The 23831-nt window shown below is 34.3% G+C and overlaps 1 protein-coding gene across 40 annotated transcripts in view; it reads left to right on the top strand.

Moving 5' to 3' along the window:
* Positions 1–23831, top strand: part of GTDC1 (glycosyltransferase like domain containing 1) — a 428467-nt gene that overhangs the window by 59601 nt on the left and 345035 nt on the right. Inside the window, exon 1 of one of the 40 annotated variants that reach the window (XM_072757666.1) lies at positions 13639–13850. The exons of the other annotated variants lie outside the window; for them this stretch is intronic. The gene's annotated coding sequence lies outside the window, so the exon portion shown is untranslated. Of the gene's footprint in view, positions 1–13638; positions 13851–23831 lie in introns of those variants that run through there. 40 annotated transcript variants of the gene reach the window in all.

The following is a 23831-nucleotide window of genomic DNA, read 5'->3' as shown; positions in this document are numbered from 1 at the left end:
TGTCAGAGACATTACTGCCTGTGCTCTTTTATAGGGTTTTTATGGTTTCAGGTCTCACATTTAAGTCTTTAATTAATTTTGAGTTTATTTTTGGGCACGGTGTAAGAAAATGGTCCAGTTTTATTCTTTTGCATGTGGCTGACCAGATTTCCCAACACCATTTGTTCTAGACACTTTGTTCCATTGGGTATTCTTTCCTGCTTTGTTGAAGATTAAATGACTATGTAGTTGTAGGTTTATCTCTGGACTTTCTGTTCTGTTCCATTGATCAATGTGTCTGTTTTTTTTTTTTTTTTTTATGCCAGTACCCTAACGTTTTGATTATTATAGTTTTGTAATATAACTTGAAGTCTGGAATTGTGATACCTTCAGCTTTGCTTTTCTTTTTCTTTTTTTTTTTTTTTTAATTTTTATTTATTTATGATAGTCACAGAGAGAGAGAGAGAGAGAGGCAGAGACACAGGCAGAGGGAGAAGCAGGCTCCACGCACCGGGAGCCCGACGTGGGATTCGATCCTGGGTCTCCAGGATCGCGCCCTGGGCCAAAGGCAGGCGCTAAACCGCTGCGCCACCCAGGGATCCCTGCTTTTCTTTTTCAAAACTGCTTTGGCTCTTTGGGTGTCTTTGTGGTTACATATAAATTTTAGGATTGTTTGTTCTAGTTCTATGAAAAATGCTGTTGGATTGCATTAAATGTGTAGGTTGCTTTGAGTAGTATAGATATTTTAACAATATTTGTTTTTCCAACCTGTGAATATGGAATGTCTTTCCATTTTTTATGTTGTCTTCCATTTCTTTCATCAGTGTTTTGTAGAGTTTTCAGAGTTGCAGGTCTTTCACTTCTTTGGTTGGGTTTATTCCTAGGTATCTTATTATTTTTGGTACATTTGTAAATGGGATTGTTTTCTGAATTTCTCTTTCTTCTGCTTCATGATTAGTGTATAGAAATGCCACAGATTTTTGCACATTGATTTTGTATCTTGTGACTTTAGTGAATTTTTTATCAGTTCTAGTATTTTTTTGGTGGAGTTGTTAAGGTTTTCTGTATGGAGTATCATGTCATCTACAAATAGTGACAATTTTACTTCTTCCTTACCAGTATGAATGCCTTTTATTTCTTTTTGTCTGATTGCTGTGGCTAGAATTTCCAGTACTATGTTGAATAACGTGGTAAGAGTGATTTGTCTTGTCTTTTTCCTGACCTTAGGAGGACAGCTCTCAGTTTTTTTCCCATGGAGTATGATGTTTTCTGTGGGCTTTTCATACATGGCCTTTATTATATTGCACTATGTTCTTTCTATATGTACTTTGTTGAAGGCTTTTATTATGAGTGTATGTTGTACTTTGTCAAATGCTTTGTCTGCATTTATTGAAATGATCATATGGTTTTTATCTTTTGTCTTACTGATTTGATATGTCATGTTGATTGATTTGTGAATATAGAACTACCCTTACATCCCAGGAATAAATATCACTTGATTGTGGTAAATGATTTTTTAAAATGTATTGTTGGATTTGGTTAGTTAGTATGTTGTTGAGGATTTTTACAACTATGTTCGTCAGAAATATTAGCCTGTGGTTTTCTTGTGGTGTCTTTATGCGATTTTGGTGTCAGGGTGATACTAGCCTCATAGAATGAATTTGGAGGTTTTCCTTCTATTCTTTGGAATCCTGAGAAGAATAGATATTAACTCTTATTTAAATGTTTAGTAGATTTTGCCTGTGAAGCTGTGTGATCCTGGACTTTAATTTTTTGGGAGCTTTTTGGTACTGATTCAGTTTCCTTGTTGGCTTATTAGTATGTTCAAATTTTCTATTTCTAACTGCTTCACTTTTGGTACGTTATATGTTTCTCAGAATTTATCATTTTTGTCTAGGTTAATTTGTTGGCATGTAGTTTTTCATAATAATCTCTTACAATTGTTTGTATTTCTGTGATGTTCATTCTTTTGTGATTTTATCTTAGTCCTTTCTGTCTCTCTCTCCCTCTCTTCCTCTCTCCTGCTCTCTCTCTCTTCTTCTTCTTCTTTTTTTTTTTTTTGGATGCATCTGGCTAGAAGTTATGAATTTTGTTGATCTTTTTAAATAACCAGTTCTTGGTTTCATTGATCTGTTGTGTTTTTTTTTCTTTTAGTTTCTCTATCATTTATTTCTGCTCTAATCTTTATTATTTCCTTCCTTCTGCTGGTTTAGTTTTTTGTGTTATTCTTTTTCTAGATCTTTTAGGTTTAAGGTTAGGTTGTTTATTTGAGATTTTTCTTGCTTCTTGAGGTAAGCCTTTATTGCTAAAAACTTCCCTCTTAGAACAGCTTTTGTTGCATCCCAAAGGTTTTGGAGCATTGTATTTTCATTTTTGTTTCCATAGGCTTTTTTGATTTCTTCTTTGATTTCATGGTAGATTCCATTATTTAGTAGCATGTTCTTTAACTTACATGTATTTATAGTCTTTCCAGATTTTTTCTTGTGATTGTAGCATTGTGGTTAGAAAAGATGCATAGTATGACTTCAATCTTTCTGAGTTTGTTGAGGCTTGTTTTGTGGCCTAATATGTGATCCATTCTAGAGGATGTTCTGTGTGGACTTGAAAAGAATGTGTATTCTGCTCTTTTAGGATGGAATGTTCTGAATATATCTGTGAAATCCATTGGTGTAGTGTGTCATTCAAAGCCACTATTCCCTTGTTGATTTTCTGTTTGGATGTTCTGTCCATTGATGTAAGTGGGTATTAAAATCCCCTACTATTATTGTATTACTGTTGATTAGTTCCTTTATGTTTGTAATTAACTGTTTTATGTATTTGTGTGCTCCCATGTTTGGTGCATAAGTATTTACAATTGTTATATCTTCTTGTTGACTTGGCCTCCTTATTATTATATAGTGTCCTTCTTTGTCTCTTTTTATAGACTTTGTTTTAAAGTCTATTTTATCTGATATAAGTATTGCTACTCCAGCTTTCTTTTGATATCCACTTGTATGCTAAATGTTTCTCCATCCTTCTCCTCCCTTTTCAATCTGCAGGTGTCTTTAGGTCTGAAATGAGTCTCTTGTAGGCAGCATATACATGGTCTTGCTTTTTATTCACTGTCAGTCCATTAGGTTTACAGTTTCTTGAATGCTATACTATTGTCAGATGTTAGAACCTTCTATATGTCTCTAGAGCTAGCATGGGTATTTTAAAGTTCAAAGAATTAAGTAGTAGAATTTTGGTTATAATGCAAGTTTCTGTGTTCTCTATATATGTATCTATAGACACACACACACATGCACACACATGCCTATGTCCATACATATAATGTAGATTTTTGTTTTCCTCAGTCTTAAAATTTGCATTTGTAACAGTCTTGGTGGTATGGTTTGCCTTGTGAAGAACCAAGAGAGCTGATACTATGTCAGTAAAACTGTCTTATAGGTATGATTCAGACAGTTTTATTGTCAACATATGGGGCATGAAGGAGCCACAGAGGGGAATTTGGAGTGTGAGGGTGCTGGTCTGTCTTTTTTGGCATGTAATTATATCAGCCTCATGCACGGTGTTATTTGTTGCTGCCTAGGGAATATAGGAAAGTATCTTCTAATGTGGTAAAAAAAAATCAGAATAAATTCTAATTGTTGCATTTATAGGGAATTATTTGGATGAAGGATGTATTTTTTTCTCCAACCTAAATTTTTTTGGTATTTTAAATTTTATTCAATCAATCTTTTAAAACCCAATTTTTTAATAATTTGAGTTTTTTTGGATCAATGTTACATAATAGACGCCTAGCTGAGTTTCATAAGTGGGAAGAAATTTGTTTCTTTTTCCCTATTGTGACAGTGCATGGTTCTGTTTAATTAGTTTTACTAAATATTTATTAATTTTCTTTAGAGGTATTTGTAGCATTTAAATGATTACAGTATGCTGATTACTTTAGTAGATGCTACACAGAGGACAATATCAGACACAGCCTGTGGGCTTATGGAGCTTAATTCTATAAAAGCAATCACATGTAGATGATGTTTTAAATAGTCAATGATGGGAATGATAGACACACATGTCAGCAAAGTGGTTACCTCTGGGAAAGAGAGAGGGATATGAGATTAGGGAGGGGTACACAGAAGCTTCAATTTTAAGTCCTTTTTTTTTTTTTAATTCCCTTTCAGCTAATATTTATTGATTGCCAGAGATGATGATGATGATGATGATGATGATGATGATGATGAGGATGATTATTATTTAAACCAGAGGTTCAGGTTGAGGCAAAGGCAGTGGAATGGTTTGTTTTATCTTTCTTTTCTTTGGTTATTCTTGGCTTGATCAGAATATGGTTTCTTAAAGGTAGGAGGGTAAATTGGAAGAGCTTGAGGAAAAGCTTGGGGCTTGGGGATAGATTCAAAAAGTGCAGCAGAAAAAAAGTATTGATATGTTTTTCAGTCTTTATTCCAATTCTGCTCACTAATTTGAGCCATAGGTTAAATATAAGCACTTATAATACATACAATTTTTATAGATGATTTCTCGGTCATTATGTTGGGAAGTTACTGGGAGACAAAATTTTGTTACTCTGTATTGACATTTGGCCCTAAGATCAGTCTCAGAGAGACCTAGTCCTCGGAAATGGATAACTCTTAAACTGACTAATTCCAAAATGACTAGTCTGGTTTCTTCTCTATGCTGGTAAAATAATATTGGAAGCCAAGCTGTTCAATATTTAGATTGCAGTGATTAAGAAAGCAGCATGGATTATATGTTTATTTCTAGAGTGTGAGCAAATAGGGTCACACTTCAAGTGCTTTTTAAATGCTTGTGACTACTGTCAAGCTTTATGACATGATGATTTTATCTAACAGCTATTTCTGTGGAGTTACTTTTTTGCAGAATAGAAGACCAAACTAAACTTTCCCTGAAAGTGTAAGGAAAATCATTATATTCACTCTCCCTTTGCAAATCAGGTTGAAAGGTTTGACTGTCCTATGGGAAAAAAGAAGTACAGTTGGGTAGTTTTGTTCTGCCTGGAAACAGTTTTAATAACAATCAGCATTGTATTTTTCTTGAGGATGGTTTCAGGCATATGAGAACAAAAAATATTTGGTACTTGCAGTTTTTATTTGGAGAAAGTGAATCCTGCTAAATGAAGTATGAATAAATTATAATAATCTTAAATTTATCATTTACTTAAGCCTTTCTTTCTTACTGAATTTTTAAAAGAGCAACTAAGAAATATACTTTATCTGATTTGAATTTAACTGCTATTATTTTTTTCTTGGGTAAACTACCTTATGAACAATGTAGAAGTCCTGACTGATTAATAGTCACCATTTAAGTATATTGACGTTTACAAATAAGTCTGTTCATTATAGTTCAGAGAATAATTGAAATAATGAAGTGGTATTACAATATTAAAATTTCGTTAAGCATAGAGTATGGATTAATTAAAATAATCCATCTGTACTATGAAATAATGATTAATGGATTGTTGCCTTATATTTGTGAAGCTCTGTGTGTATATGTGTATAGTTATAATTCTTTGTAAATGTAATTATTTATATTTCTTACATATGCTGTTTCATTTTATCATCACAACAGTTTTGGAAGTAGGTGGGGTAGGTGAGATTTTTCTCTACTAAATGAGGAAAACTGAGTAGTGTAGTCATCAGATGGTTTTTTTCGTGGGTGCGACTACAGTAAAACCTGAGTCCCTAACTTCTGATTTAGTGCTCTTTCCTTTTGGACCTTAGTCAGAATCAAAGAAATTTGGGTTTTTCTAATATATTGTTTCTTTTTTGGTCATTTTGTTTTGGTGTATTTCATTAGAATCCATTACTTAGAAAGCAACCAATCTATAAATTCTGTAAAATCAGTTTGTTGTAATTACTACTTTTGAGTATAGATAGGGGGTGAAAAAGATAAAACTTGACCCAAATGGCATTTTAAAATTATATCTGTACAACATTTTATTATGCAGAAACAGTTAAGGATTAGCTTGATATCATCCAAACTTTTGAAATTAAGGCAAAGTGTTGGTAGTAGATATAAAGCAGACCTGTCTCCCCCACTACCTTTTTTTTTTTTAATGAAAAATGTTCTTTTCTTGAAATATAATTGACATGTATTAGTGTTAGGTATGCAAAATAATGATTTGATATATGTGTATATTATGAAATTATCACCACACTAAGTCTAATTAATATCCATCACCATATGTAATTACACTTTTTTTTTCTCGTGAGGAGAACTTTTAAGATTTACTCACGTAGCAACTTTTAAATATACGCTATAGTATTATTAACTTTAGTCACCATACTGTACATTACATCCAATGGTTTATTTATTTTATAACTGTAAGTTTGTACCATTTGATCACTTTCACCTATTTTGCCCACACTCTGCATCCTACTGCTGCCCTGCCCCTAGTAAGTACAATTTTGTTCTCTGTACCTATGAGTGTTTTTTGGTTTTGTTTTCTTTTCAGATTCCACATAAAGTGGGATCATAAGGTTTTGTCTTTATCTGTGTGAGTTATTTCACTTAGAATAATACCCTCAAGGTTCATTTGAGTTGTTATAAACAACAGGATTTCCTTTTTTTTTTAATGGCTGACTAGCATTCTATTATGTGTATGTGTGTATATACATATTCTTTCCTTTTTTAAAGATTTATTTATTTATTCATGAGAGACACACAGAGAGAGAGAGAGACAGAGACAGAGACACAGGCAGAGGGAGAAGCAGGTTCCCTGCAGGGAGCCGAATGCAGGACTCCATCCCAGATCCTGGGATCACGCCCTGAGCTGAAGGCAGATGCTCAACTGCTGAGCCACCCAGGTGTCCCATGTATATACATTTTCTTTATTCATTCTTCCATCCCTGGACCCTGAGGTAGTTTCCATGTCTTGTTTGTTTTAAATAATACTGTGATAACATGGGGATGCAGATATCTTTTTGGGTTAGTGTTTTCATTTCCTTTGGACACATATCCAGGAATGGAATTGCTAGATCATATGGTATTTGTATTTTAAATTTTTTAAGGAAACTCCATACTGGTGTTCATAGTGGTTCACCAATTTACATTGCCACCAATGATACGTGGGTTCCCTTTTCTCTACATATTTGCCAATACTTGTTATTTCTTGTCTTTTTTATAATATCTGTTCTAACAGGTATGAGGTGATCTTTCACTGTGATTTTGATTTGCATTTCCCCGATGATCAGTGATGTTGTGTATCTTTTCATGTGTCTGTTGGCCATCTGTAATGTCTTCTTTGGAAAAGTGTCTGTTCAAATCCTTTGCCCATTTTTAATTGGTCTATTGAGTTTTATGGGTTCTTTATGTATTTTTGATATTTACTTCTTATTAGATATGTGATTTACAAATATTACTGTATGTTATCTTTTTGTTACATTAATGTTTTCCTTTGCTGTGCAAAATCTTTTTTAGTTTGATGTACTCCATCCTGTTTATTTTTGCCTTTGTTGCCTTTGCTTTTGTGGTTAAATGCAAAACAAATCCTCACCAAAACTGATGTCAGGAAGTTTTATGTGCAAGTATTTAACTTATTTTGAATTAGTTTTTTTGTATGATATAAATAGGAGTCCAGTTTTATTCTTTTGCATGTGGCTGTCCAGTTTTCCTAACACCATTTATTGAAGAGATTATTCTTTCTCCATTATATATTCTGGCTCCTTTGTCATAAATTAATTCACCACATATGCATGGATTTATTTCTGGGCTCTCTCTTATGTTCTTTTGATTTTATGAATCTGTTTTTTATGCCAATACCACACTGCTTTAATCACTATAGCTTTTTAATATAGTTTCAAGTTAGGGAGTGTGGTATTGTCAGCTTTTTTCTTCTTTCTCAAGATTGCTTTGGGTATTCATAGTATTCCGTGGTGCCATACAAATTTTAGGATTATTTGTTCTGTTCATTCCTTTCTCATTGAAGATCTTCCTCAAACTAGATGCAGGGAGCCTCATGATTCCTGAGAGAGTTTTACTCATCTTCTCCCATTATGTTTTTTAGAATGATTATTATTTTTAACTAATTTTTAAATGTATAATATTTTTATATAAATTATATAACTAAATTTTAGTAACTGTAAATACATGTTTAAATCAAATATCAGTTAGTGTATATTATGAACAGAACCACAGAAAGACATATGTATGACTTACCTAGATATATGAAAGCATTAAAAAAAGGAAATTTGGGGCATTAGAAAGGGTTGTTTACTTTTAAATAGAACATGGTGATGTTACTAATTATTCTTTTTAGTAATATGTAGTTTGTTCACACAAAGGATAGTATGACTTGCCTATAATAATTAATATAATTTACTTGAAATGCCTTATTTAAGGTATGTGAATTAATTTTATTCTGAAGTTTAGATCATTATTAGGGTTGAGTCACTTTTTTTTTTTTTTTATCCTTCAGTTGCAGCAAAATCTAACTTCCATGTGTTTTGCTACTTATATATGTCTTTTGGGAGATTTTGAAAAACCAAAGTCCTCTTTCTCCTGTGGAAGTGTTAAAAATCCTAAGAAGCTTTCTTGAGATAAAGTTTGTCCCCTTTCAATTATTAAATGTGCTTTTCTCTTATCTGTGAATTTCACCTTCAGTTTACTGGCAACTGCTTTTTCGTGTCAGGATCATAGAATTATGATTAACTCCTTGCAATCTGGCTTTGGTCCCACCTCTGTACTGGAACTGCACTCTTGAAGGTCGCTGGTGACCACATTCTAGCCAATTGCAGAGTTTTTTTCCCCTCAATCTCCTTGACATGCTAATACCACATGACCTTGGCTTTTCAGTTACATGAACACTCTACTTCAGATTTTTACTCTGAGCTTTCTGCGGCCCATGCTTCTTCCTGTAATACCTGTCTTCTCTTTGTGGAGTGGGTTTTATCCTTGCCCTTTGCTGGGTATTTACTTACTGAGTTTTGAATCTTACAACTTTAGTTCTTCTTGCTTTTTGCATTTGTGTCGTAGCTAAATCATCATTTCTCATAACTCTCTCTTTGATGGATATTACTGGCAATTCTCAGAGCTCTATTGCGAAATCACCCAAGGAGATTAGGTGATTGCCTATCACCCAAACTCTAGTCCTGTATTTCCATCTGCTTTTAGGTTGATGCCCTTTTGCTTCAGAATAGACCTTTCTCAAATTATCTTCTTCAAACTCTTTTCTGCTTTGAATTTCTGGGTTCATTTTAAAAAAACATTCTCCTAATACCTTGACATTTTCTCATTTGGTGTTCCTTATCTCCTAATGTTTCTGATGTCCTTGAGTTTTTCTTGAAAATATTTCTTAAATTTGTCCCATTCTCTTCTCTCATTTCCCCCAAAGTACTATATAGTGTGTGCAACACTTTCAAATGCATTATTTTCTCTTTAAAATAACCAACACAATAAATTTGTGAAATACGAAGAGCAGAGAATACTATCCCAATTTGCAGATCAGGAAATGTATACTGAGGAAGTGACTTGTCTGAGGTATCAATGCTGATTAAGCGAAGAGCTATTTCTAAAGCCAAAGGGACAGGATTTTAAGTCTATACCTGCCCCCAAATCAAGTGACTGTTGTAATTTCCTATGATCCAGTCCTCTCCTTTAAATCACTTGACTTACAGTGCTAGATTAATGTTTGTAAACATTAATAATAAACAGTCATAGTGGCAGTTATTAGAGGTTGGTATAGTGTCTCAGTCATTGTGTAGGGTAATATTTAATCCTTAGAACTAGTGTGCAGGGTAGATATTGTGTTCCCCATTTTAGATATAAGTAAATTGAGGCTTATAGGAGTTAAGTAACTTGCTAATCATTATTGTGTGATGGGGTAGGGGTTGGGGTAGAGATTCCACCTCAGGCTCCCAAGCTCCAGCTCTTCTTTGTTATTTTTATAATCATGTTCTGCTGTTTATCAAATTATTTTTTTTAAGGTTTTATTTATTTATTCATGAGAGACACACAGAGAGAGAGAGAGGCAGAGACACAGGCAGAAGGAGAAGCAGGCTCCATGCGGGGAACCTGACGTGGGACTCAATCCCTGCTCTCCAGAGTCACTCCCGGGGCTGAAGGCGGCACTAAACTGTGAGCCACCCAGGCTGCCCTGTTTATCAAATTCTTGATGTTACTTTTCTTTCTTTTTCTTTTTTTATTTATTTTATTTATTTATTTTTATTTATTTTTATTTTTTAATTTTTTTAATTTTTATTTTTTTTTACTTTTCTTTCTAAGACCTTACTGTAGTTTCCTTTTACCTACTTAATCCCATTTATACCCCATTTATAGACCTTTGAGGACCCTCAATAATTTGTCATAAGTTTCTTTTCCATTATTTTCTCCAGTAACCCTACCTTTTGCTTTTAACCTTGTTTTCTACTCACACAGACTTTATCTAGTCTCACTTTCTCATTTTCTTAACTCATGCTATTTTCTCCATGTGTAGAATTATTTCACTTGAACCTCTTTATCTGCCTATAGCCAGATCTTTACCTTCTCTCATTCCCACATTTACTGAGCATTTAAGCATACGTGGTGCTATGATAGGAGTTGTTAATGTAAATGAATGCATGGGCACTTTTGGGGGAGGTGAACACATAAGGGGAGGAGTTAGACTGGATTTTCCACTCTGATGTGAGTGCACTGACCTAGGCCAGTGTATCCGGGTTGCCATGGCAGCACTAAGGAGGAAGTGATTAATTTTACCTGAGTGGTTGGGGAAGATGTGACAAAGAACTGACATTTGAGTTATAGCCTTAAAGGAGGGGGAAGAGGAGTTCTCCAGGTGGAGAAGGTGTGGGGGGAGGGCATTCTGGAAGGAAGACATATTGTATGAATAGAGGAAAGAAATAACAAATAACAAATATATATGCCATATATTGTAGTATGAATATGAAAGGCATTTGTTGCAGGGCTATGCAAAGTGCTGTGTTGCCAACAATTCTCAAGTGATTGGCCTTCTCTTTGTGGAGTCATTGCAGTCAGGGTCTGGTGTTTGAACTTATACTTTCAGACACTTGACATGTTGGGCGTACTGAGGGTCACATTAATCCTCTTTTTAGAAACTGATAACAAGGATCTCTCCTTCTATGTATATATATTTGCATGTTTGTCAATTTATTAATTTCCGGGGAGAAATACAAGTGTCAAACAGATTGGATTGCTTGATTTGGCAAATCAGTCTACTGTCTCCCTGTAGGCAGGCTTCTTGGGAAGCCAAGTTGTTATTATGGAGGTCAATTGATGATTGAGAAATACAGCTGTCAAGTCGACCCTGCATTTCTGACCAGTGCACTCTCTTCTGGCAAGATACATGGGAACCATGTGGTCAGAGACCACCTGTTGAGCATGGAAAGAGAACCCACAGGGATATTTGTTTGAAGAAGAACCTCTCAGCTGAGTTAGCTTGAGGCTGTCTTACCCAACGTAGGAAGAGCTTTGCCAAGGAAACCATATTATTCTAGTCAATGTAGCCAAGACTTCCTCTCCTGTGGCTTAGATTGATCTTGTGAACATTTGCCTGGGTGACTTCTCTGATTCCTTTGCTGACCAGTCCTCCCCTTTGCTTCACCTTCTGATTGATGTATTCTCCCTTTAGATATGTTGAGACATTCTGTCAAGTTATGAAGAAATCTTAAGAGCTGGAGAAGCAGAGGGATTCTTATCTCTCTGTTTTGACCCATTTTGCATATAAGTCGTATTCCCTTATGTTCAGTCACTTGGGACCAAAATCCAGGAGTGGGAAAGAGCCTCCTGAAGTCAAGATTATCAGATCTTTTGGTGGTGGGATGTTGGAGAGGAGCCTAGAAAGGAAAGTTAGGACCAGATTATTAAAGGTCTGGGATGCCATACGAAAGAACTTGAATTTCAAAGGACTCTCAATTCATTTATCTTCTCCTCTAAAAATTCTTTTTTCTCCTAATAGTATCTTGATTTCAGCTTTTAAATTTTTGTTACTATATGTATCAAACTGTTAATATCTTACTGTACAGCATATGATAATGGCTTTCCTTAAGAGATCTTATTCAGCCCCTTTATGTTTTGGAAGATAAACACTAGGTGATATTATCTACATTTTAAACATGAGGTGCCTCAGAGCTTAAAGTTCTGTTTCTGACAGACTCTTATCTTGCTTCATAGTTCAGGCTGTTTCCTCAACTTCCTCTTTTATCCTCCAGCCTATTTAGACAAGGTATTACTTTTTATATTATTATATAATGTTTCTTTTTTATATTATTATGTAATTTTTTAACATGGTGCTTATCCACACAAATAGCTCTCTTTTTAATTATCCTGTGTCTGTCTCTTTTCTGTCTAGGCAGCTTGTCAGTTCCATTTATTTATTTATTTATTGAGCCATCTGTTTTTTTCCAGCTTCAAATAACCCCATTTTAAAAAAAGTTTTTATTTAGGGGCACCTGGGTGGCTCAGTCAGTTAAGCATCTGCCTTCAGCTCAGGTCATGGTCCCAGGGTCCTGGGACCCTGCCCTGCATCAGGCTCCTTGCTCACTGGTGAGCCTGCTTCTCCCTCTCCTTGCTGCTCCCCATGCTTGTGCTCTCTCTGTCAAATAAATAAATAAATAAACAAACAAATAAATAAATAAATATTCTTAAAAGAAAAAAAAAGTTTTTATTTAAATTCCAGTTATGTTGGCAAATTGAATTTAAATGAAACATTTAAAAAGGATCTGGTTAGTTAACCTGCAGCATACTATTCATTCCAGGTGGACAGTGTAGTGATTCAACACTTCCATACGTCACCCGGTGCTCATCACGGCAAGGGCGCCCCTTCATCCTCATCACCTGTTTTACTCATCCTCCCACCCACCTCCCCTCTGGGAACCATCAGTTAGTTCTTATAGTTGGTAGACTTGGTACTTCTTCCTTTTGCATGTTCCAGTACCTAGCCCAGTTGAATTTCAGGTAGTACTTAATTGTTTTTTTTTTCTTTAATTTTTATTTATTTATGATAGTCACACAGAGAGAGAGAGAGAGGCAGAGATACAGGCAGAGGGAGAAGCAGGCTCCATGCACCAGGAGCCTGACGTGGGATTCGATCCCGGGTCTCCAGGATCGCGCCCTGGGCCAAAGGCAGGCGCCAAACCGCTGCGCCACCCAGGGATCCCTCAGGTAGTACTTAGACAATAGAATACCATCGTAGAGCCAGAAGGTGTCTTAGTCTAGATCAGTACTTTCATTTTCTACGTTAAGAAACGGGTCCAGAGCAGCTGTAATTAGCCAAAGCACATGACTAGTAGAAGCATGATCAGAACCCAGTTATAGCCCCATCAGGTCCAGCCTCCGCTGTGCTATACTATACTTGTTCCCTATTTGCTGAGAGATGCATTCCACAAGGTTGAAAGGACTCTGAAAGATCATCTAGGTCAATGTGCAGTCTCCAAAGCCATTACATTAGAACCTAAAGTGGCAGCTTTCCTGGTTAGCTCTAGGAAGAGCATAGTTTGGCTGTTTTAGATGTTGCTGTGTTAGGGACATAGGAGAAGGGGTTCACATACTGAACTCTTTCTGGGCATCTGCCAAGCAGTGTACTGATGCTTTCCCTCAATCTCTCGATGTTTATTATGACAGTTCTATGAACTGGTTTTAGTTACACACATTTTGCTGGTGAGCAGCCTGGGACTCACAGACAGAGGATGTGGGTTGTGAGCCTGGGTCTGCAGGACTACAAGACTGTACTCTTTCAGTGATGTTTCATTGTGATGGCTCTTGGCCAGAGCCCCAAGCAGCAGCTTTGGCTGGGTACCACACCTGGCTTCCTCAGGAGGAGCCGTCCAGCAGCCATGCCCTCTTGTCCTTGGCAGTAGTGCTGAACGTTAGTGCCTGAACTAGGAGACACGGCCCGACTCATGGTAATGTCATATTTTTAAACCATGGTTTGTGGTTCATATTTATGACCTTTTATCTATGTACCTTGTGTCATTTTTTCAATTTCCATTCTGTGGGAGAAGGGCACCGTGTTGTAAGCCCACGTGTCTCATTCTTGCTGCTACCTACCACTTCTCTTTCCATCGTGTTACTGCTCCTCCTTTCTTGCCTTTCTCTCTCCACTCTGCTCTTTATGTGGACAGAAAATTAGATGTGCTTGTATCAAAGTTCCTTGAACTGATCAGCTTCATTCTTCCCCTGCCCAAATTCTTCTATGTTGGTATGAGACACAATGGGACAAAAAATAAAATGAAAGTGATGCATAACCACATTAGTTGTCTTCCATAAAACACTTTTGCAAAATGGCGAGATATATGCAATTCATAACTTACGTAAAGTTCATCATTCATATTTATAAAATCTGTGTTTTGGTGCTACATGCACTTACTTCAAGTTTCAAAGAATGATTTTAAAATGCTTTTGAATCATCTCCCTAAGAGCTTTCAACACTGTATAAATAGTACACTTTTTAGCATTTCCTTTTGCGTACCTGCAGTTTGCATCATCTTTGAGATGTTTACCACTTTTTTGCAAGGCATATGTGGAGACTCAGCCAAGAAATGTCATATATGTGGGTTTCAAAGAGCACCTGGGGGAAGTTATTTTTAACCTTTTCAAAGAGGTGTTCTCTGGGCTTTCCCCCATTTAAGAACAAAAACAGATGTAAACCAAGGGTGCGAATCAGTGTACATATTTTTGAATATAATCTTCTTTTACGTTTTGCCAATGATTGTTTTTTATTAAAACATTTACTTACCTTCCCTCAAAATGTAAAATGTTTCTGGAAAATAGTTAACTATAATCTGGTGATTTCTATCACTTTGCTTGTTTAGTTAAATTCTTATGGATTGTTTCTTAAAAAGAACCAACACAGTTGCAAGATGAGGAATTAGAGCTGTGGCATTTGATTAAATGTGTTCATAGGGAAAAATATGCTAAGAGGGCATTAGAATGTCCCCTTTATGCCAAAAAGTCCATTAGACTGGTAGCCCATACAGAGGGTGGTAACTCAAGGGAATATCCTGAAGTGGAAGGCATTGGATGACAAGAAAACAGTAATAAAGAATAGTTTTCCCTAGCATGAGAAGTATAATCCCTTTTCTAAGTAGAAGTGCTTAAACCCTCTGCCACTATATTGAGATGCCATTTTTATTTATTTAGATTTTGCTTTTTGTTTAATTAAAGGTTGTAATAAGATGACCCCATTTTTTACAAAAAGTCACAACTGCTGTATTGCAAAAAAAATTTGTATAGTATCCACTAAGAATAAATTAAAATTTTGTTAGGGGTATTTGGGTTGTGTTTTATTCTTTCAGGCTTTAAATTTCATATCAGTCCATTTTATTAGAACATGATGTTTTATATATACTTTATAATATCTAATATCTAGTGCATAATAAATTGTCTTATTGTGCTTCACAGATACTGTGGTTTTGTTTTGTTTTGTTTTGTTTTGTTTTTTTTTTACAAATTGAAGTTTGTGGCCACCCTTCATTGGTGCCACTTTTCCAACAATGTTTGTTCATTTCATGTCTCTGTGTCACATTTTGGTAATTCTCACAATATTTCAAACTTTTTTATTGTTATATTTGTTATGGTGAACTGTGACCAGTGACTATGGCTCACTGAAAATTCAGATGACGGTTAGCATTTTTTAGCAATAAAGTATTTTTAATTAAGATATATACTTTTTTTAGACATAATGCTATATTGTACAATTAGTAGACTATAGTATAGTGTAAACATAACTTTTATATGCACTGGGAAACCAAAATAATTATTTGACTCACTTTATTATGATATTTGCAGTATTGAGGGGGTTTGGAACCAAATCCACATTATCTCTGAGGTAGGTCTGTACAAACTTCCTATTTTTAAGTATGTGATGGCATTTTAAGATATGTAAGACAGTTTGATGTCTTTATTTCTTCTGCAGATGGGGCACTAGACAGTTACTGGTTGAAAATGAGTAAATAAATGACTGAATAAATACAGAAATACATGGGGGCATATATGATTTTCTATCCTGGGTCAGATTCATGATTTCTATGATGTTGCCCTGCCAGGTTCTTTTTTTTTTTTTTTTTAAGATTTTATTTATTTATTCATGAGAGACAGAGAGAGAGAGAGAGAGAGAGAGAGGCAGAGACACAGGCAGAGGGAGAAGCAGGCCCCATGCAGGGAGCCCAATGTGGGACTCGATCCTGGGACTCTAGGATCATGCCCTGGGCTGAAGGCAGCACTAAACCGCTGAGCCATCCAGGCTGCCCGCCCTGCCAGGTTCTTAAAATATAGATTTGCATTAAATGATTATGAACTCACTATATAAACACTCCTTATAATAGTGATGAAGAAATTAAAGAAAAAACCCTAATTCTACTACACATAAATAATCATTATAATTTGAAACATCATTTTGGACATTTTTTTCTTTATTCTTTGCATGCATACCACATAGGCACATACCCACATACATGCAGACATATTTATAGACAGAAATGAGAGAAAAAATTATAAGGATAGAATCATCCTACTTTACTATTTTTGTTTTAAAAAAATAATATTACTTGATTTTAACAGAAGTAAAAGATATCAAAGTAAAACCAGAGGAATTTTGGTTCTTAAGTAAGTGGTCCTTTATAATAAGAAATTTCTAAGTGATTTCACTGAAGTTGAGATAAAAAGGAAAAATCTTAAGAGATCAGGATAATTAAATTTTTACTGTATATTATTCCATCAGTTTATTTCTTGCAATGGAAAGTAAGAGATTAACATATTTCCTTTTTTCTACCTCTTAATTTTTAGTAGTTATATTAAATTTATATTTTGTCAAGTTGTGTAACACTTGGCATTCTATTTTGTAAGAATTTTTCACAGCTATTAAGTTTTACCTTTATATTTAAAAGCATTCAGTGCTTACTACGTGCTCTTTGTTCACTGTGAATTATTTTGGGAAGTGGTCCTTCAGGAATTCCATTATTGGGAACTGATGCCTCCAAATAAGTACCTTTTTTTTTTTTTTTTAGGAGAATAAATGTCTTTGGTCAGTAGATTGAGAAACTGAATCCTGTAAAGTTCTATGGAGTAAAGTTTTGGCTTATGCAACTTGATTATAAAATAATAGATTGCTAATTTAGTTTAAATGTGAGAGCATTATTTTCTTTTAGTTGTGTATTTAAGAAGATTGGGGGATTATATGTGTCCCAGCAAAACCTTGGAATATCTGGTCATTCACAAAAAAAAACCAGTATGAAATCCAGTGGGTTCTATAAATGTAGGGATCCAGAGGCCATCCCACAGGGCATTCTGAGGCTGTCATACTTGTCACTTTTAGTACACCTGCTGAGGTCCACTCTGTAGTCCTATTTCTGGAAGACCTGAAATGAAAGGACTCAGTTTCTTTGAGGCATCCATAGAAAAATTTCCCCCGATTTTTCCTATTGGAATATGTTGTATCTCTTTTATTCTTTTCTTTCATTTGATAATGGGAGAATGGTGTTAAAGCAGCTATATATTTTAATCATACTCTGTTAATATCGATTTTCTTTGTAAAGACCCACTCAATTAGAGGACAAAGGACCTGCTATGTCTCCATCCTGTAAAAATAAATCTAGTCCTTATTTATATTAACACGTCTCCGTATTTCCATTCACTAGTTCTTTATTTTGATTCATTTCTTGGCTGGCTGAATTTCGTTATCAGGGATATGTGTGTGTTTGTGTGTGTATGTGTGTGTTTTATAAGAGGAACTCATAGTTGCTCTATTTCTTGAATAATTGAATATTTGAAAGTGTTCGTAGGTTGCTTTTATGCTTTATGGACAATTTGGGTACTGTATGATTGGGTATTATATTTTCCCCTTAGAACTCTGAAGATTTTGTTCTCTCATCCCCAGATAATGGTGAATACTGCTATAGAAAAGTCTAAGGCCAATCTTGATATTTCTGCCTATATGCCCACAGCATTTATATTTATATATTCTTTCTCTTAAGATCTGTAACCTCATAGAAATATGTCTTAGTATTAATTGTTTGAAATCCAGTTTTTCGAGAATTTATTATTTATTTATTTATTTATTTATTCATTCATTCATTCTAAAAAGATTTATTTATTTATTTCAGACAGAGCTCAGGGGGAGGGTTAGAGAATATCTCAAAGGAAACTCCGTGCTGAGTGTGGAGCCCAGTGTGCAGCTCTATACCACCACCTGAGTCAAAACCCAGTAGGACACTTAATGGACTGCTTCATCCAGGAGCCCCAGGAACAGTTTCTTATTTTATGTATTTCGTTTTAATCCAAGAAAAATTTTTCTTCTATTATATCATTTTTTTCCTGTTATTTGTTCTCTCTCTCTCTCTCTCTTTTTTATCAAGAATGTCAAGTGTGTATAGGCTGGTCTTTTTTTCCTTTTATATTGATCATCTCATTTTTTATATATCTTTTAAGAAAATTCCACTTTGCGTGGTTTGTTTTTGTTTGTTTTCATACTTGTCTTCTCTTTTCCTGTTTCAGTACTGAGTGTTTTGGGTTTTTTTTGTTCTTTCTTTTATGGCTTTAATCTGTGTGTGTGTGTGTGTGTGTGTGTGTGTGTGTTTAATCTCCCGCTTTTTCATTACCCTATGAATTTGCTTTTCATTATCTTTTCTTTGAGCCTTTTTTTGAAGTTCCTCATAGTCTCTAATTTTTTTTGAGACTGTAGAAAAATAATTTGTAAGTTCTTCCCCTATTTTCTAAGACAGTGACATTTCTTTAGCTGTCATTTCCCTATTTCCTTTCACCCATCTTTGGTAGTTCTGTATAAATTCTTTGCTGATTCTTTTTTGGTTCTTACTCAGTTTTTAGTAGGTTTAATTCCATTAAGAACAGGTATTGCCTGAAAAAAAAAATGTGTGTGTGTCAGATGCTCTGGGGACATATCTCACCTCTATTTGCAGTACTATAAAGGTCACTGTGATTCTGTAGTCCTGTGAGTCACAGGAATCTCTGTAATAAATGGTTTGGTGATTGCTATTTCCCTTTTTCATCTCCACTTGGCAGCCTCTCTGTGCAAAGAAGCTTGATCATTGGCAATGCATAACCTTGTTGGGTTTTCCTCCGTCCTATTGTGGTTGTAGACATGATTTTTTGGAGAAATCTGTCTTATCCTAGGTGGGTGCTGAAGCATTATTACCCTAAGCAGAGTTTCAGTGGGCTTTACTGTTCCATGTTTAGGGAAATCTCTTTTCTGCCAGAGATCTAAAAAGGTGTGGTTTGGTTCTCAGCATTACTCCTCATTTTGATTCCAGATATCACCTAATATAGTGATTCGTTTTTTATGATAGTTTGTGGTTTGTGGTTGTGGCTGTGACTTTGTTTCATTGATGATGAGGTGTTCATTATTTTTTGTTCTTTTAGGTTTTTTTTTTTTTTTTTTTAGTTTGTTTCTGCAGTAGACTACATAGCCATAGCAGTGTCTTCCTGCTGTCATGTTTTTTAGTTTTTTAACTGCCTCTGTTGGCTCATAGGCTCTCCCTCTTCCCACCACTCCACCTCGCTCCTCTAACCTCTTCCACTCTTTAGCTACCTACCCTAAAATTAGGAGCTTTTCCAAAGCCCTGCTTTTAGTCTATTTTCTCTAGCATAATTTTCTCTTTTCGAGTGATTTCATCTAAACCTATGTCTTTAATCTTCACCTCTCTTCTAAAGATTTTTGTGCGTGGTTTCTTTCAGTTTTATTGAGATATAATTGATATACAGCACTGTAGACGCTTAGGGTGACTTGAATTGTATATATTATGAAATAATTACCACAGCAAGTTTAGTTAACATCTATAATTTCATATTCTAATAATTTTCAGGTTAGCAGCTTGGCATTGACTCATCTGGATATTCATAATACCTCACAATTTGTATCCAAAAGGAATTGTTTCTTTTCTTTGCATTATCTAAAATTATTAAGGTTAGAGGTAACCATAATTTTTATTTCCCATGCTTCTCTCTACTAATCATTTACCACTTGTGACTAATAGTAATTTCTTTTGTGTCCATTTTATCTTCTCATTGAGACTGTAAGTCCATTGGAGGCAGGGAAGTGTCATAGAACATCACATAGAATATATAGTTGCTAAAAAGAGTAAATAAAAATAAGAAAAATATATGTAGTCACTAAAAAATTGATTTGAATTTTTTGAAAGCTAATTTCAGCTATCAAGAAGTCTGTTACCAAGATAGCTTTAATGTCTTTTTGTATATTTTTTGTATACTTTTAACTCTTGGCTTTACTTTCTATAGATCCCCTAAATTATCGTATCTTTGAAGATATTAAGACTATACCATTTCTCAAACAGGATTATGTTGCTGACTTTTTATGTTCTTTTACTCACCTTCCCTTTATAAATTTTTTTTTGTTTTTTAAATGACCCAGCTCTTAGTCAAACTTTAAAAATATCATCATCAAGAATTTTGGGTGGTTTTGTAGAAAATATTAAGATTTAAAATTAGATGTCTAAATTAAACTTGTTCATATTTAGTACATTTCTTTTGAGCTATTAACTTCTTAATATATATTTTTTTGTAAATGCTTGTAAACATGAATTTTTTCATATATTGGGAAAGGAAAGCGATAAATGCCAAGAGATTGAATGAAGAAATCAATTGTGTATCATATGGTAAAACCCTAAAGTTGACACATATTGGTGAACATTTCTTTCTTGGCACTGAGGGTATAACCCTTTGAAACCATCATTGTAAAAGTGAAGCTATTATTGTAAAGCTTAAGATTTTGACAATAAGAATTGCTTCTCGATATGAGAAGCTTGTTGAATTTCTCATTAAAGCAAAACCCATAAACTTCTTTGAAGAAAGATACTTTTGAAAGGATCTGATATGGTTTAAAGAAAAAGTGGATCCTTTAGGTTATATGAGCGGGCAAGCCATTGCATTACATTTACATATTAAACTGTACACACAAGATCTGGACCTTATTGTGGAAAGAAATTTCTTATGTAATTAATTAAAAAGTAATTAATAGATTTGGATTTTTAGAATAGTTTTAGGTTCTCAGCAAACTTGAATAGAAAATAAAGAATGCCTCACCTCCAGAACCTCCCACACCAACAAATCCCTGCAAGAGTGGTACATTTGTTGCAATCCATGAGCCAACACTGCCTGTCATTATCAACAAAAGTCCTCAGTTTTCCCTGTGATTCACCTTTTCATGCCTCCCTTCCTCCCTCCCTTTCTTCTATAGAACCCTGGTTAACCACTGATCTTTTTATTGTCTCCATAGTTTTGTCTTTTCTAGAATGTCTCATAATTGGAATTATATAGTATATAGCTTTGTTATTGACTTCTGTTGGCAATGAATGTACCTTTTCATGGCTTGATAGCTTATTTATTTTTAGGGCTGCATAATATTCCATTGTGTGACATACCACAGTTTGTTTATCCAGCCACCTTTTTAAGGACATTTTGGCTGTTTCCAAGTTTTCGCAATTCTGAGTAATGCTGCTATACACATTTATGTGCAGCTTTTTGTGGATTTAAGTTTTCAATTCATTTAAATGAATACTATGGGGTGTGATTGCTGGGTTGTATGGTAAGAGTACGTTTAGCTTTCACTTTGTAAGGAATTGCCAGTGTTCCAAAGTGGCTGTATCATTTTGTAGTCCCAATGAAAATGAGTGAGAGTTCCTATTGCTCCACATCCTTGTGTATTTGGTGGTGTCAGTGTTTTGGATTTTAGCCTTTCAAAGATATGTGTGATGGTATTTTGTTGTTGTTTTAATTTACAATTCCCTAATGACATATGATACTGAGCATTTTCATATGTTTATCTGTCATCTGTATAGCATCTTTGGTGAGATATCTGTTGAGAACTTTTGCTTATTTTTATGATAATTTGTTTACTTATTGTTGAGTTTGGGGAGTTTTTTGTATACTTTGAATGAGCCCTTTATCAGATATGTCCTTTGCAAATATTTTCTTCCAGTTCGTGGATTATCTTCTTATTTTCCTAACAATGCTTTTTGAAGAGCAGAAGTATTTAATTTTAATGAAGTTCAACTTAATAACTCCTGCCCCCTTGCCCTATCCCAGGATTATACCTTTGTTGTTGTATCTAAAAAATCATGGCCAAACCAAGGTCATCTAAATTTTCTCCTATACTATCTTTTAGCTATCATATAGTTTTACATTTTACACTTAGATCTGTGATCTATTTTGAGTTATTTTATGTGAACTGTATAAGGTCTGTGTCTAGATTCATGTTTTTTGCATATAGATGTCCAGTTGTTCCATCACCATCTGTTGAAAAATCTATCTTTATTTGAATTGCCTTTGTTCCTTTGTCAAAAATCAGCTGACTGTATTTGTGTAGATCTATTTCTGTGCTCTCTATTCTGTTCCTTTGATCTATTTGTCTGTTCTTTCGCCAGTACTACACTGTCTTGATTACTGTGTTACTGTGAAATTAATTTTTAAAATAATAATTAGCAAACTGTTTAAGTGGTTTTTGTTAAGATTTGTGAAGTAAGTTATCTTAAACCAATTTCTATTTGAGATATGTCATGTTATTTTTTTAAAATTGATACATTATTGATAACCATTTTAGTAAAATTTGTATATTATGGAAATACTGCGAACAATGGAAAGAAATAAAATGATAATATTCCCACTATAAAAAATTTACTTTCATTCAGTAGATTTTTTTGTAAGTTCATATTGGCTATTTAAAACTTACTAAATAATTTTACTTTTTCAAATATGAAATATTTAAATATACTTTTGAAAAGTATTAATCTTCTGGAAGGCAGCTATGCTCACCACTATACCACCAACGCAAGTATTAATCTTCTAAAGTATCACTCTACAGTGTGAGAAATCAAGATAGCTGTTCTTATATTTTTTCAAAAACTTGTTGCTTTCTTAGTATTAAGAAAGAAATGATAATTACTTGTCTGAAATATTTCATGGTGTAAACACTTTAATAAAAAGAACTGAGTTAGATCTTGGAGGATACTGCTAAATGCATGACACTTTTTTTTTTCCTCAACCTTAATTCAGGAGAAAAAAAAAAAAAAACCTAACCAGTAATATAAAGTAATATGTAGTGAGTACAGTGTGGGTGGAAGTGTTTTGAGGTCAGTAATAAGTTATTATGACTGGTAACTGTAAACTAATGCTGTCACTCAGCTAGTTTTTACTCATGGTATCTTTGACCTTGTGTGTCAGAAACACAGTAAATTTACAATAAAAGTCTTTACGTAATTGGAATGATTGTCAGCCATGATCAACTGTTTTGAGTGTATTTTTTTATCAATTTTATTTAGGTATAATTTACTTACAATAAACTGTACACATTTTAAGTGGGCAATATGATGAGTTTTGACAAAAGCATATAGCTGTGTAAGTATAACCACAATTATTAGAACATTTCTATCAACCAGAAAGTTCCCTTTTGCCCTCATGAAGTCAACCCCCTCCAATAAGCCCTCCCCTCCCATCTCAGGCAACTGTGGTCTATTTTCTGTATTGTAGACTGATCTGCCTTTTCTGGAATTCTTAGCAGTGTGTTTTGCTTAATGCAGAAGATACGCTCTTGAAAATTGATGGTAAATCGATTTTTTTGTATAATGTTTTGTTACATTAGGATTTTTGAGATGCTCAAATAAAGTTCAATTGGTATTATTCATATAACTTTTGGTTTTAAGTTTTTTGGCTTGTGTCCTCTCTGTAATAACATATCTTTATTGCATATAACTTAATATATAAAATAAACTCATGGCCCATTATTTTGTAAATTATCCTTTATCTTTTTGTAGTTAAACTTGCTTTTTTTAAAGTTGATACTTTAAGAGATGAAAGACTACAGATTCTTTTGTCATTAGAATTTAACTCCTTCCTTATTCCGCAGTTGTTACTCAATG

Source organism: Vulpes vulpes, chromosome 5, assembly GCF_048418805.1.
Source record: "Vulpes vulpes isolate BD-2025 chromosome 5, VulVul3, whole genome shotgun sequence".
NCBI lineage: Eukaryota > Metazoa > Chordata > Mammalia > Carnivora > Canidae > Vulpes > Vulpes vulpes.
The sequence above is the reverse complement of the archived record's forward strand: the minus strand, read 5'-3'. Positions and strand labels throughout refer to the sequence as shown.